This window comes from Giraffa tippelskirchi, chromosome 3, assembly GCF_054371585.1.
Source record: "Giraffa tippelskirchi isolate mGirTip1 chromosome 3, T2T-mGirTip1v1.2.pri, whole genome shotgun sequence".
In the NCBI taxonomy this organism is placed as follows: Eukaryota; Metazoa; Chordata; class Mammalia; order Artiodactyla; family Giraffidae; genus Giraffa; species Giraffa tippelskirchi.
The window spans coordinates 2649959-2665450 of NC_137277.1; the positions used below are offsets into that span (position 1 = coordinate 2649959).

Below are 15492 nucleotides of genomic sequence, written 5' to 3' on the forward strand. Positions count from 1 at the left end.
TGGATCATTGACTCAGTCTTCATCTCATCTCTGATCTCAGGAGGATGGGACTGGGGTAGGGGTGACTATTTCAATCTTCTAATCACAGCTTGGTCTTTCTGGTGACTGGTCCTCACCCTGGAGCCATCCTGCAATCCACCCACAGTTGTCTCCTTAGAATAGGAAACGTTCTTCTTACCCTTAGGAGCTCAGCGTCAGGAAGAGAAGTCAGACACCAATATTAGAACAAGGGATGCTCCTAGTGTTCTTATCACTTAGGAAACTGCAAAAGTTTCAGGAGCTCTGTGCCAGGAACTGGGGGCAGAGACCAAATCACACATGTATTTTCTAGTATCTCATAGTATGGGATAGAAAATATTTATTATTTCCTCATTTCTTGATGATAAAACTCATTTGAGCCTTACACCAACTCCATTATATGGATGTCAAATGTTATTATGCCCATTTTCTAGGTATTTTCCATGGGCTGTATTTTTGATTTAACTTAAAAAAATGTTAATTGGAGGATAATTGCTTTGCAGTATTATTGACTTCTGCCATGCAACCTCGTGAATCAGCCATAAGTGTAAATAGGTCTCCTTCCTCTTGAACCTGCCCCCAACCCCTGACCCCATGCCCCAGGCAGGAGTAGAAATGAAGGCGTGGAGAATGGACTTGTGTGGAGAATGGACTTGTGGACACAGCAGGGGAAGGAGAGGGTGGGGTGAATTGAGAAAGTGGCTCTGACACACGGACATTTACCGTGTGTGAGAGAGGGAGCTAGTGGGAGGTTCCTGCGTAACACGGAACTCAACAAAGTGCTCTGTTTAGCTTTTTATTTTATATTGAAGCATTGGGTTTTGCCCAAGTTCGCACACCTAGTGTAGCTGTGCTGGGACACCGTAGCCCAGCCACCACCCAGACTGCCTTCTGTCCCCCAGCTGTGGGCTCAGAGTTTCCATCCACAGTGAGCTCATAGGATCTGGGTCTGACTTGCTTCCTTTGTGACACCCAGGAAAACAAGTTCTGGAGGCAGTTCATTGATCCAAAGTGGCCTTAAAGCTGGCCGTCTAGGCCTCTGGTTCACTGTTTCTGTAGCAGTTCCTTAAAGAAGTGAGATTGACTCCAAAATCCTGCTCCACAGCAGCTGTCTCATGCACAGTGGACCCAGGTGTCCTCTCAGAAAGACCTTCACAGCACCTAATAATAGTACTCAATAACGAGCTTATCTCAAAAGTTTACTGTAATTCACTAGGAGCCACATTCTCCCACCAAGCCGGGGGAACCAAGGATAAAGAAAATTTACTCTCGGGCTTACCTGATGGCGCAGTGGATAGGAATTTGCCTGCCAGTGCAGGGGACACAGGTTCGATCCCTGGCCCAGAAAGATCCCACATACTGTGGAGCGGCTAAGCCCACGCACCACAATCACCAAAGCCTGTGGGCCCTAGAGCCCACGCTCTGCAGCAAGAGAAGCCGGAGCACCGCAGCTGGGGAGCAGCCCCCGCTGTCTGCAACTAGAGAAGGCCCCCACAGCAACCAAGACTGGCACAGCCAAAAATAAATACATTTTAAAAAGAAAATTTAACTTTCTTCTTTCTCCTTAGCCATTCTACCTGAATATTTTTCTGCTCTCCCTTCCCAAGTTCCAGTATTAAATTTTCTTGCTTGTGGGATTGGCTGTTCAGGTGAACATCCCACATTTCCTTTCCTTTTTTTCCAGTCGCCCAAGTAGATCTGTGATATAAACTCAGAAATAGTTGTTGGAACATGATACTGGCTTCCTGAAATGCTCCTGCTTGTGCCCGAGGGCCAGAGTTGAAGTTTCTTGTAAGTCAGGACGTTAAGAAATAATTTAGCTGGTGCCCTTGACGTAAGAAGGCGGCATGAATTAGGCAGCCAAGGTTTTGAGTAGAAGGATGATGTAGGACGTGAGGACTGATACAAAAAAAAGCAAATTAGGAAGTACAAGTGTAAAATTCATTGGTTCATTCCAGCTAGCTTTGTTAAGATAATTGAATGGGCTAATCATGTACATATATGAGAGGTCTTTTTTTAAACATGTAATCATAAGTGTGCTATCTCTTTAAAATCTATTGAAATATAGAATTTCTAATGCCCTCTAAGCAATGGTCGCTAACAATTTTGGTTGAGCATCCAGGTTTGAGTGTGGGGCCTACTGCAGAAAGCATAATGCTGTTAGCTGTTTGCCATCTCAGGAAAGGGCTGTGCTGTGCTTAGTTACTCATTCATGTCTGACTCTTTGTGACCCCATGGCCTGTAGCCCACCAGGCTCCTCTGTCCATGGGATTCTCCAGGCACGAATCCTGGAGTGGGTTGCCATCCCTTCCTTCAGGGGATCTTCCCAACCCAGGGATCAAACCCAGATCTCCTGCATTGCAGGTGGATTCTTTGCAGTCTGAGTCACCAGGGAACCCCGGTTCATCAAAAATAATAAAATGTAAACAATTAAAGAAAAATATAAACAATAAAAGAAAAAATCCCACCCCTTTAAATTTAAATTCGGCAGTTATTTTAAATAAGACTAAAAACAATGAGAAAGACTCTGTGATATAATATTTTACAAGTATTATATTTTTAGAAGCATTTTCTGTAAAAATAAGCACATTGATGACATCTGGTAGCACTTTGTACATTTTGACTCCAATTTCTTTGCTGTGAATGTATTTTAGGTGTCACACTGTCTTTGTAAATTTACTCTGGGATCTTTCATTCCACTCAAAGCATCCTCTCTTCAGTGTTTCCTTATGTAACATTTTCATAAACTGTTTTTAAAACTTGAGTAGTCATTTATTGTTGGGAATATACTTTCTAAGTTACATCTCATTTATTGGTTCAAAAAGTATATTTCATTATTGAAGTATAATTTGTCGAGTACATGCTTAGTTAAGATCTGTTGGTAGTGTTTTTTCTCCCTATAGTAAATCTCTCTAACAGTAATCTCATATTTCTTCTCAATTTCTTCTAATCTTCAGCAAAGTTTCTCTGTGTGTAGCAAAATAATTTCCTGATGAAAATGCTTCCCATGTATCATTTTTAACTTGTATTACTCTGTTAGAAACAGTACTTATATTCCTATAAAATATGACTGTTTTATTATTTTCCATTAAGTGAAAAAGGGCTTTCCAGGTGGTGCTAGTGGTAAAGAACCCACCTACCAATGAAGGAGACACAAGAGATGCGGGTTTGATACCTGGGTTGGAAAGATCCCCTGAAAGAGGGCATGGCATCCCGCTCCAGTATTTTCGCCTGGAGAATCCCATAGAAGAGGAGCCTGGTGGGCTCAGTCCATAAGGTCGCACAGAGTCAGACATGACTGAAGTGACTTAATGCCGTACAATTAAGTGAAAAGGCCCAAATGGGGCCTCTGAACATTTATCATCAAGTTTAATGAGATTTTTGTAGAGTTTGGATTGTGTATTGTATGACTTTACAAACACAAAAAATGGCAGGTTTACCTTCTTGTTCCAAATGCTTGGGGTTTCTTTCCATATGTTTATTATCTATTATATAATTACATTTAATAATATAATTATTATATGATCTCGTGGTGGCTCAGTGGCAAAGAATCTGCCTGCCAATGCAGAAGACATGGGTTTGATCCTTGGTTCAGGAAGAGACCCCTGGAGAAGGAAATGGCAACCCACTGCAGTATTCTTGCCTGGGAAATCCCATGGACAGAGGAGCCTGGCGGGCTACAGTCCATGGAGTCACAAGAGAGTCAGACATGATTTAGCAACTGAATGACAACAGCAAGTGTAATTATTATAATGTGCATGTACTATTAGTGATGTCACGTGGCTCAAACTTAGAGGTTTATTTTTTATTATTGTTATTGTTTTTTATTCTTGTTATTATTTCATTATGGTTAACGAGAGTGTCTTGATAATTTCCCATGATCAAATCTGATTAGATCATCAGTGCTTTTGCCCTTATTAGAAGGATATTGATAGAAGCTATTGTTTAAAGAGCATTAACTGCGGGCTTTACTCATTTAATTTGCCCAACACACCCACTGTGCGGGGATGACAGTTTCTTATTATAACGTATGTGACAAGAAGAGACGAATACACAGTGTGATGAAGTAACTTCCCCAAACTCACCAGCTTAGTACGTGGTAGTGTCGAGAGTCTGGCTTCAGAAGTCAGTAAAGCTGGCTTGAAACTCAACATTCAAACACTAAGGTCATGGCATCCAGTCCCATCTCTTCAAGGCAAATAAAAGGAGAAAAAGTGCAAGCAGTGACAGAGTTTCTTTTCTTGGGCTTCAGAATCACTGCAGATGGTGACTGCAGCCATGAAATTAAAAGACGCTTGCCCCTTGAAGGAAAGCTATGACAAACCTAGACAGCGTATTAAAACGTGGAGACATCACCTTGCTGACAAAAGTCCATATAGTCAAAGCTATGGTTTTCTCCAGTAGTCATGTTCAGTTGTGAGAATTGGATCATCAAGAAGGTTGAGTGCTGAAGAATTGATCCTTTCAATTTGTGGTATTAGAGAAGACTCTTGAGAGTCCCTTGGCCTGCAAGGAGATCAAAAGAGTCCATCCCAAAGGAAATCAATCCTGAATATTCACTGGAAGGACTGATGCTGAAGCTGAAGCTCCAGTACTTTGGCCACCTGATGCCAAGAGCTGACTCACTGGAAAAGACCCTGATGCTGAGAAAGATTGAGGGCAGGAGGAGAAGGGGACGACAGAGGATGAGATGGTTGGATGGGATCACTAACTCAATGGACTTGGATCTGAGCAAACTCTGGGAGCTGGTGAAGCACAGGGAGGCCTGGCCTCCTGCCGTCCCTGGGGTCACAAAGAGTCGGACTCGACTTAGCGACGGAGCAACAACAGCTCTGCTGCGTCTCTGCCGCTGGTCCCTGCACCGCGCTTGTGGTTCCAAACCATGCCTGCTTTGTATGAACCGTCTAAGCCCTTTGTCCGTTTTGTGAGAGTTAGTTAAAGCCAGCTGATGGAATCGGTAATTCCGGTGAACTGCGTGCACGTGAGCAGATCCGTGAGACGGAAGCGCAGGACGATGAGGCTGTCCGTCTCCTCCTTGGCTGCCAGCCTCCTCTGTCTCTGGGAATCCCGTTTCCCTGCTGGGCTCTGCGCTCTCTGATACAAGGGCGTCAGGATAGTCCCAGCACCCCCGCGGTACTCTGACTGCTGCTAAAACTGGTTTCCTTCTTATTCTTAGATTGAAAATAAATCCACACACAGGCTCTAATAGTTTCTTTCCTTACTCATTGTGAATTCTCTTGGACACCTTCTGGAGTCGAAGTAGCTCCCTGGGGAGACCACTGAAGTACCGAGAGATGAAAATTTAAGCGAGATTAGGGAACAGCTGATCACTTAACTCTGGGCTGAATTTTTAGGGGAAGAGTCAACCTTTTGAAACAGGAAAGAGGTCAACGAGGATTAACACCTTAAAATCTCTGCGTCTCCATAGAAACAGCAGATTCAGGCAAGCAGTTCAGCTCTCCAAAAGTTCTGAAGGATAAAATGTCTCTAAATGTCAAAAACTATTATCAGGCTTAACTGGAATTGGCCTCCGAGCCTCTGCCTGTGGTTTTACAGCACTCATCCTTCAGATAACCCTTTCAGCAAGTGGCGGCTGACGCTTGAACCTGTGAGGGCCCCAGTGTGCCCTGTCCTGACTGCTGGAAACGCTGGAAAGGCCACATTCGCTGGTGACGGGAGGCTTGCGCGTGGAATAACGTGCGGCCAAATTGTTTATTAAAAAAGTTCATGGTTAACCTCTACGTTTTTCCACTGGTAAACCTTTCCTGCTTTTTGGATATGGAAATAGCTGATAATTTTATTGACCTGAACATTTACTCTCATCTTATATTAAACAGCCAAGAGATTTAAGGGGTGTTTGGAGAATTACAGTGTCTCAGCGTAATGAATGTCTTATGTTACTGGGTCTGAGCCAATATACCCACTACCTTATAATTTTTTTCCCCCTGATTGCTTTCCTTGAGGCCCTTTCTATGCTGCTAACAACAACTGGATTTCACTGCTTGCTCCAGTGGGATGTTTCAGAAATTCCTGGAGGCCATTCTGGCTTACTCTTTCAAGTAAATCCCCCCTTTCATAATTTATAACTGTCTGTAGAACTTCTGGTCTTACTGATGACCCACCCATGTGTCCTTACCAGGGGATCAGGTGCTAACGACCAGCTAGAGACTGGTTGGAGAGACTCTCAGTGGTGTTTGGACACCCTTCTCTGGGCAGCCCTTGGTAAGTCCAGTTGACTTTTCCATTCCATTCCATCAAAACTTTCATTGCTAATTAACTCTGTTTGGAATTGTTAAACCTTTTTTTTTCTTCTTCTTCTTCTTCCCTCTCACTCTTGAACATCCACAGTGTCAACAGCCCATGAAACTCAGCTCTGTGAGGTTTTATTTTTATTTAGTTTTCATTATTTTTTTCACAGACAAGTGGTAATACTCCTGGGCTATGTACTGGTGTCAGCAGGGTCATGGGAAAGTGATAGCGGTCCAGAGCTGCCCTTTTGAGAAAGTCTAAAGTCACAGAGTCATGAGATTGATTTTCATGATTTTACACAAAACTTCAGCTTTGATCCTCTCTAAGAACAGCTCATAAATCTTGGGGCAAGTGAACGGCATGCAGCATTTGAAAGAGTGTTGGGTTTAGACACACACATTTTGTGGGTCCTGTATGATATTTAAAGTTCATACATTCCTGGTGTTGTCAACGAAGAGCCTCAGCATTTTTCCCATGAGTATTTTAATTGGATGAAGACTCAAGGGTCTGGAGTAAACTCAACCCCAACCTGAAAGACGCAAAGTGTTTGCTGTGAAGATGGAATACTAACAATGTAATTTTAAATTGTTAGCATGTATTTGTTGCCAGGTGTTCAAAGTCTTTTATCTTGGGATCCAAATGAAACCAACAATATAATAATGCTATAGTGCCTATGACTTCGTAAATACATAAAATACTCAGTAAGTAATTTGGAGGCATTATCTGGTTTGACCTTCCTGACTGTCTGAGGAAATTGGTGCTGCCATGTCTCCATGTCAAAGATGAGAAGAATTAAATCACTCATTGTAGTGTCTCACTCTTTGCCACCCCACTGACTGCAGAATGCCAGGCTTCCCTGTCCTTCACCATCTCCCGGAGTTTGCTCGGATTCATGTCCATTGAGTCAGTGATGCCATCCAACCATCTCATCCTCTGTCATCCCCTTCTCCTCCTGCCTTCAATCTTTCCCAGCATCAGGGTCTTTTCCAGTGAGTCCGCTTTTCACATCAGGTGGCCAAAGTATTGGAGCTTCAGCTTCAACATCAGTCCTTCCAATGTATATTCAGGGTTGATCTCCTTTAGGATGGACTGGTTGGATCTTCTTGCATTCCAAGGGACTCTCAAGAGTCTTCTCCAACACCACAGTTCAAAAGCATTGATTCTTCAGGGCTCAGCCTTCTTCTCTCTCAGCCGCATGGAAAACTGGTGGAGGAGGAGTTTTAAAACAACAAGATCACAGGGGGCTTCCCTGGTGGTCCAGTGGTTGAGAATCTGCCTTGCAACGCAGGGTTCACCAGTTTGAGCTCTGGTCCAAAAAGATCCCTCATGCCATGGGCAGCTAAGCTGGTGCATCATAACTACCGAAGCCTGTACACCTAGAGGCTGTGCTCTGCAACAGGAGAACCACCACAATGAGAAGCCCACACACAGCAATGAAGAGTGACCCCCACTCACCACAACTAGAGAAAGTCCGACCGCAGCAACAAAGACCCACAGCCAAAAAATAAAATAAATAAGTCTTAAAACCCCCAGAACCAAAGTTACTAACTCCAAAGCCCCGATCTTATCACTCTCCACTTCTGCCTCTTCTTCCTGGTGGGTTTCTGACAGGAAATCAGCAAGTGCTGTTTGCTTTCTGATAATGGGAAAACAAGTGATTTGTTCCAAATCACAATATATGCAAAGCTCAGGTTAACATGCAGTTAACAGTAAGCCCTCTTGCGAGTCCCTTGGACTGCAAGGAGATCCAACCAGTCCATCCTACAGGAAATCAGTCCTGAATATCCATTGGAAGGACTGATGCTGAAGCCGAAACTCCAATACTTTGGCCACCTGATGCAAAGAGCTGACATGTTTGTAAAGACCCTGATGCTGGGAAAGATTGAGGGCAGGAGAAGGGGACAACAGAAGATAAGATGGTTGGATGGCATCATCAACTTGATGGACATGAGTTTGAGCAATCTCCAGGAGCTGGTGATGGACAGGGAAGCCTAGCATGCTGCAGTCCATGGGGTCACAAAGAGTTGGACATGACTGAGAGACTGAACTGACTGAGTGGACGGTAAGCCCAAACCAGAGGAGTTTAGAAGGCAAGAACTTTCTGTAGGTTCTTACATAGGAGGAATGATAACTCATATCTTTATAGCAGTGATCATCTGTTGGGTACTGTATTACATACCTTCCTCTTTAACCCTTAATCCACACAACAACCCAGTGAAGGAGGTACTATTATTAAGCCCATTTTATAGGTAAGAAAACTGAGGCAGAGAGAGACGTAACTTTACCAAGATCACACTGCTTGGAAGGAGACTTCACATCCAGGCAGTCCTATTCCAGAGTCTGTGCTCCATTGTACCTGACTCTCTCACCTCCCCCCAGCACCCAGGTAGCTGAGTTCCATACACCTTGCAGAAACTCCAAGGACTTGAAGTCCCTTATCTTTTGAGTAATACAGACCAAATAAATAATGCGTGAGATCAGCTAATAAGAGATCATGGAAATACTGAGCAGCAGACAAAATTGAGGACAAAATTAGCAATTCTATCATGAGAATATGACCTAATCTGGAGCTACATATGGTTCAGATTGAATCCAAACTCATGGAATTTCAACAAATTCCTCCCCCCCACCCCCTCTTTTTCTCGCGTTCCCTGTGAGGTCTAAGTTGGCGAGACGAACATTACTCAGTTTGTGTGCATCTGTTTGATGCCATTCCCTTCCTTCAGTCCTTTCATGCCAAATTCATAATAGAATACTGCAGGTACTCAGGCAGTTTCTTGATTCTTGAGTAACCCTGAATAGAACTCTGTGGTTGACGTGCTTCTGTGTGGTTGGATTTGGAATTTTAGATTAAGAGTATGGAAAAGACCACCATATGTTCATCCTGATAACAAAAAAAGAAAAAGATTGTTTAACAACTTTGGATCTCATGTAAGCTGCAGATACCGGGTGGCGGGGACTATGCAATGGACTTGGCTGCTGTAACGATAACAAGGCAGGTCAGAGCAGCCCCGAGCTCGCCAACTTCTGGGCTGACTCATTTTGTCCACATGGCTGTCCAGCTGCCCCAGCACCGTCTGGTGATAGGGCCACCCTGCTCCCTCTGCAGTGCAGTATGGGCCTTGATTTTTAGTATGTATTTCTACTTATTGATTTGGCTGGGCTGAGTCTCAGTTGCAACATGTAGAATCTAGGTCCTTGACTAGGGATTGAACCCAGCCCCCCTGCTCTGGGAGCACAGAGTCTTAGCCGCTGGACCACCAGGGAAGTCCTGGCTTCGTTGTTAATCACAGAGCATGTATGTGTGGGTCTGTATCAGTACCCTTCTGTACTTATGCCAATCCTATCTTGTGTTAATAGCTATGGTTTTACAGTAATTATTTCAAACATTTCTTTTTTCATTTTCTTGAAGTAGACAAGACCACTCTTTCAATATTGACTATAAATAGTGAAGTTATTATTTCATTTTTGCTATTGGGGAAGATTCTCCATATTTACCACTGAATATAAGGTTTGGTTTTTGTGTGTGGATATTTCATCTGTTCAAATAAGCTTTCTGCTGTTTCTAGTTTTCCATGAGTTTTTAAAATCATATATATTTGTGTTAAATTTTGTCAAATATTTTTTCTGCATCTGCTAACATGATTGCATAATTTGTCTACTCAGTGTAGTGGATTTGATTGCATCAAGTTTTGGATGTTTACACGCTCTTGCCTCTCTAGACAAAACCTCGCTTGGACTTAACTGTATTATTCATTTTCTAATTATTCGTTCAGTTTGGTAGTATTTCCTTATTCTTTTATCTCTAGATGTTTGGATAAATTAGCTAGTGAAATGCTCCAGGCCTGGATCCTTCTTGTGGGAAGGATTTATAATTGCACATTTAATTCAGATTTTCTATTTGTTCCTTTTATAGGTTTGATAGGTTGTGATTGGGCTTCCAGGTGACGCCAGTGGTAAAGAACCCTCCTGCCAACACAGGAGACGCAAGAGATGAGGGTTTGATCCCTGGGTCGGGAAGATGCCCTGGAGAAGGGAATGGCAACCCACTCCAGTATTCTTGCCTGGAGAATCCCATGGACAGAGGAGCCTGGTGGGCTACACCCCATGGGACCACAAAGAATAGAACATGACTGAAGTACTTAGGACACACACGCCAGTTGTGATTTAACGAGTTTTTGAAATTTTACCTTATTGCTAATTTTATTGGCTGATGGTTGTTCACATTCTCCTCTTCCTGTGATTATTAGTGTCTGTAAGGCCTGTAGTGGGGTCCTTTTTTCATTCTTGACGTTAGTAACCTGTGCTTTCTATTTTTTCCCCCTTGATCAATCTTGTAACTGTTTTATCACTTTTATTAACATTTTCAGGGGAAAAACTTCTAGCTTTGTTGATTTTCTCTATTGTATGGCTGTTTTCTATTTAATCAATTTCTGCTTTGCTTTTATTTTTGTTATTTCCTTCCTTCCACTATCTTTGTATTTATTAGGCTATTCTTTTTCTAGCTTCGTGGTATTTCAGATCATTCATTTTGCTTTGTTTTCTTCTCTAGCTTATTTATTTGAAGGCACTAAATTCTCTCTTAGGACTGCTTTTGCTTCATCTCATAAGTGTTGATATGTCATATTTTCATTATCATTTGAAAAAAATATTTTCTAATTTTCATTGTCACTTGTTCTTTGATTTATGAGTTATTTAGAATTGTGCTGCTTATTTTCACATACTTGAGAGATTTTCAGACATTTTCAAAACATTTCTCTGTTATTAAATTTTATCTTAATGTCACCGTTTTGAAATATTCTGCTTGATTGTTAATCCTTTGACATTTGTTGAGACTTGCTTCAGTGCTCAAATCTTGATCTGTCATGTTAAATGTTCTATTTGTACCTGAAAAAGAACCTGTAACTCTGCAGTTTCCAAATGTAGTTTTTTACATGTCAACTACATTAAGTTGGTCAATTTTTAGTGATTATTCTAGAGTTAAGCCGTGCATCCTTGCCTTCCTGACATTTTTTCTCAATTTATCATTTTGCCACTTTCCAAAGAGTCCAAGGGCTCCATCTCTCCTGTTCTCTTCTGTCTGCTGAGCTGTGCGCTCACATTTCACTTCTGCACGTATTGCACACCTCACCAGCCAGCGTGGCGGCTGTTTCAGGCGGCCAGTGTTCCTCTGCGCTCACCCGCACCGTCAGCCTTCCCGTGCTGTTCATCCTTCCTCGCTCGTCTCTGCTTTCATCTTGAACCATTTCCCTTTATTTCAAGAACTTCTTTTAGAACGTCTTATACTGTGGGTTGCTTTTAATGCATTATTTCAGCTGTTGTTTTTCTGAAAAAGGCTGTATTTTGTGTTTTTACTTTGTATGAAATTCTAGGCTGGCATCTTTGGTTTTGTTTATTTTTTCTGAAAAATTTATAAATATCTTCCATTACCCTCCGGCTTTTTTAATATTTTGTTGAAGGTAATTTTTCTCCCTTTTAGATACTGTTTATTATTTCTCTGAATTTTTTAAACTTCTTTTTGTTTTTAACTTTTAACTGAAGTTTGCCATACTGGGGTGTGTGTGTGTGTGTGTGTGTGTGTGTGTGTGTGAGGGAGAGAAAGAGACAGACGGAAGGAGACTGCTTATCTCATTTGTGTGTTTTCAGATGTCTGAATCTGTCATTTAATCCCTTTCATCAGTTTCAAAATTGTTTGGCATCATTTTTTCAAATTGGTCCTCATTCCATCTCCACTCCACTCACCGTGGAAGCTAAACTACAACATGCTACAGTTTGAATGTTTCCCTGTGCATTTTCTTCTCTTGGATGTTGCTTCCTTTTTCTCCTCTTCTTCATTTGGGTAATTACTATTTTTCTGCATTGTCTAGACTGCCCTAAGGAGTTATTCCGGATGTTGTAGTTTTTGACTCTGTAAGGTGTTTTTGATTCCTTTTTTTCAGATTCAAATTATTAAATTCTCTCTCTTTTTATCCATTCATTTTTTTTGTCCCCTTTTCCTCTATTTTATTTAGTATATTTGAAATAGTTATCTTAATGTTCTAATGTATGAAGCTCACTATCTGCATAATCTGAGGGTTTCCTTATGTTGCTTAATTGTTTTCCTGGTTATCAGACAAATCGCTTCTTTGTTTTTTAAATTTTAACTTTGCGCGAGTCTTTTTGTAAAGAAGGCATTGTAGATATTGAATATACTGCTATTTCCCGCCCAGCTGAGAGAGAGCTCATCCGAAGCTAGTGGTAATTGCGCTTGGTGAGACCTTGGCTGACCCTTTAGTAGATGCATGGCTTCATCCTCTTATTGAGATCTTGGTAGATGTCTGTCCTGTGGTTGTTGTTCAGTCACTAAGTTGTGTCCAGCTCTTCCCAACCCCGTGGACTGCAGCAGGCCAGGCCCCTCTGTCCTCCACTATCTCCCGGAGGTTTCCAAAACTCATGTCCATTGAGTCGGTGATGCCATCCACCCATCTCATCCTCTCTCGTCTCCTTCTCCTCCTCTCAACCCTTCCCAGCATCAGGATCTTTTCCAGGGAATCAGTGTTTTGCATCGGTTGGCTTGATTCCAGTCAATCAATACTTGGCATCAATATTGGAGCTATAGCTTCAGCATCAGTCCTTGCAATTAATACTCAGGGTTGATTTCCTTTAGTCTGTCTCCTTAGTCCTTAGATACACCAACTCAGTCAATCTGACGTGTAAGTTCTGTTTGGCCTCCAGCTTCAGACAGCTTATGCGTCTGGCATGTGTAGCGAGGAGATGAGCCTTGGTTTGATGCAGGATGTTTTATCCTGAGCACCGTGGAGTAGTTGTGTGGGGCTTTCTTGGTGGCTCCTTTGGTAAAGAACCTGCCTACCAACACAGGAGACCCAGGTTTGATCCCTGGATCCGGAAGATGCCCTGGAGAAGGAAATGGCAACCCGCTCCAGTATTCTTGCCTGGAGAATCCCATGGACAGAGGAGCTTGGTGGGCTACAGTCCACTGGGTCACAAAGTGTCGAACATGACTGAAATGACTTAGCGTGCATCCATGCATGGAAGTGGCCCAGGCCCAAATCTCCTTCTCACGTGGCTGAGTTGGAGTTCAGAAACTGTGTGCCTGAGGCCACCTTTCCCAGCATATATGATGGGTATGGATAGGGCCCTGGAATTATGGTTGTGGTTGTGGAAATGGAAAGTGGATAATGACTTTTTGTTGCGGTTTAGTTGCTCAGTCGTGTCCGACTCTTTTGTGGCCCCATGAACTGTAGCCCTCAAGACTCCTCTCTCCGTGGGATTCTCCAGGCAAGAAGACTGGGTTGTCTCACCCTCCTTCGGGGATCTTCCCGACCCAGGGATCGAACCTGTGTCTCCTCCGTCTCCTGCCTTGGCAGGTAGATTCTTTACCACTGTGCCACCTGGGAAGCCGCTGGATGACGACTTTAAAAGCAAGCATTTTAGAAGCACGGCATGGGGCACACCTCCTCTGAAATGAGCGTCACCCAGGAGCGATGGCCCTGCCTGGGGCTCCCAGCGGCTCACCTGGAGTTTCAGGCGCTCCAGGCTGCCGTGGGCACCCGGGTTCCTGGTGCACCCGAGTGTGGACATCTTGCAGTGGGTGGGCAGTTCCCCCTGAGTGGGCCCGAGGAGACCAGGGGCGGGGAGCGGAGGGGTCGGGGTTAAGATTGCTTCCTGCTGCAGCCAGGAGGCCTGGCTCGTGGGCTCTGACTAATGCTGGCTTCTCCGCTCAGAGCCGGGGCTCTGGCTGGCTCTCCAGCAAGGTCTTGGATGCAGGAATTGTAATTTCCTAGGACACAATGTGAGGTGAAATGGTTCATTGTATCAACAAGAATGACACAGTAATTTAAGCCTGGGAATGCAATGTATCCAAGCGCCTCATTTCCTGAGTGAGATGGAATTATAACAATCCTTTAAAGGACAGAGTTTTAGAAATGCTGAGAAATGTGGATTCCATCTTTTTTTTTTTTTTTATTGTGAGGGGGACATGATGGTGGTGGCCGTGGGAAGGAGGAGGGCCCTTTCCAGAGCCATGACTTCAGATGACCGCATCGGGAATCAGGGCAGAGAAACGCGAGCTCCCTTGATGGTGGATCCAAAGGGTTCCTCTGTGCTTCGCAGACACCTCCAAGCCTCCCTGTTCTTGGGCCCTTCCTCTCTCTTGCTCTTTCTCCCTCCTTCTTTCTCTCTTCCTTCCTTCCCTCCCTCCCTTCCTCCCTCTTCTTTCTACCTCTCTAGTCGGCACTGTCTGTGAAATCTAGAATGGTTCCCAGGCTCACTCTGAGGTCCATTCACCATCTTGAACTATTTTCCAAATGTTTTCGGTTCGAAAACACCCAAACCACACTGGGCCAGCCACTTTCTTCTTCTTCTTCACTGTTAAACCTGTGTGTGTTTTAAGGGAAATGTGAGCCGTGTGTTTCTGATTCCTTTACAGTTAACCCATCAGGCAGGATGTGTTAAAGCTGTTTCATGTCCTGGGTGCCTTTTGAGCCCTTTCCTTGTGACTTTCAAAGCCTTTTATTCTCTAGAAGTAGGAAGTTGCATTTTATGAAATGTAAAGGAGGTTGAATCCCCAAAGGTCTGATTTTGGTCAGAATTCTGAATAACTAGAATTAGTCACAAGCATGCTCTATTCCACTCTTTCAGAAGAACAATTCCAACTCAAGGAATAGCTTCTAGATTTTTCATTAACTTTCCTAAAATTGGGTAAACCTTAATTAGAATAGACTTGGGAGAAAAAAAGGTGAAAAGTACTTTATGGCAAGAACATGTATTATTAATGAGAGTGGATAAATACTTCTGATTAAATAAGAACTACCTCAGCTAAATTAACCTTAAAATAAAATGCAATATAGCAATCAAATGAATCTCTGAAAATAATTAGATTTGACCCTATAAGTAAATTGTGGCTTTTATTTCATGGCCCGAAAGTGAATCTCAGCTAAATATATGTATTTTTCCCACTACCTCCCATCAGGACAATCAAGAGGATTCTCTAGAAACAAAGCTGTTTTCATTTCTTAGAGAAATATCCTGTTCTCTTGGACCTTCTTTTCCAGAAGATTTAAATTGAAATAAATACATCATCTAAAGGTACACCCTCACCTCTGTTTCTGGGAAGAAATTCCAGGTTAAGTGTGATGGAATAAACAGCTTCCTGTCTGAGTCTCTGCAGGGGCTCCTCCTCCCGGAATAATCTCGCCCAGGATCACTGTGAGTCTGCCTCAACCA

The 15492-nt window shown here is 43.0% G+C and overlaps 1 protein-coding gene across 1 annotated transcript in view; it reads left to right on the forward strand.

Annotated features, from left to right (window-relative positions):
• KCNJ16 (potassium inwardly rectifying channel subfamily J member 16) overlaps positions 1 to 15492 on the forward strand; it is a 403319-nt gene that overhangs the window by 154293 nt on the left and 233534 nt on the right. The window contains exon 3 of the mRNA XM_081580874.1: positions 6158 to 6240. The gene's annotated coding sequence lies outside the window, so the exon portion shown is untranslated. The remainder of the gene's footprint in view (positions 1 to 6157; positions 6241 to 15492) is intronic.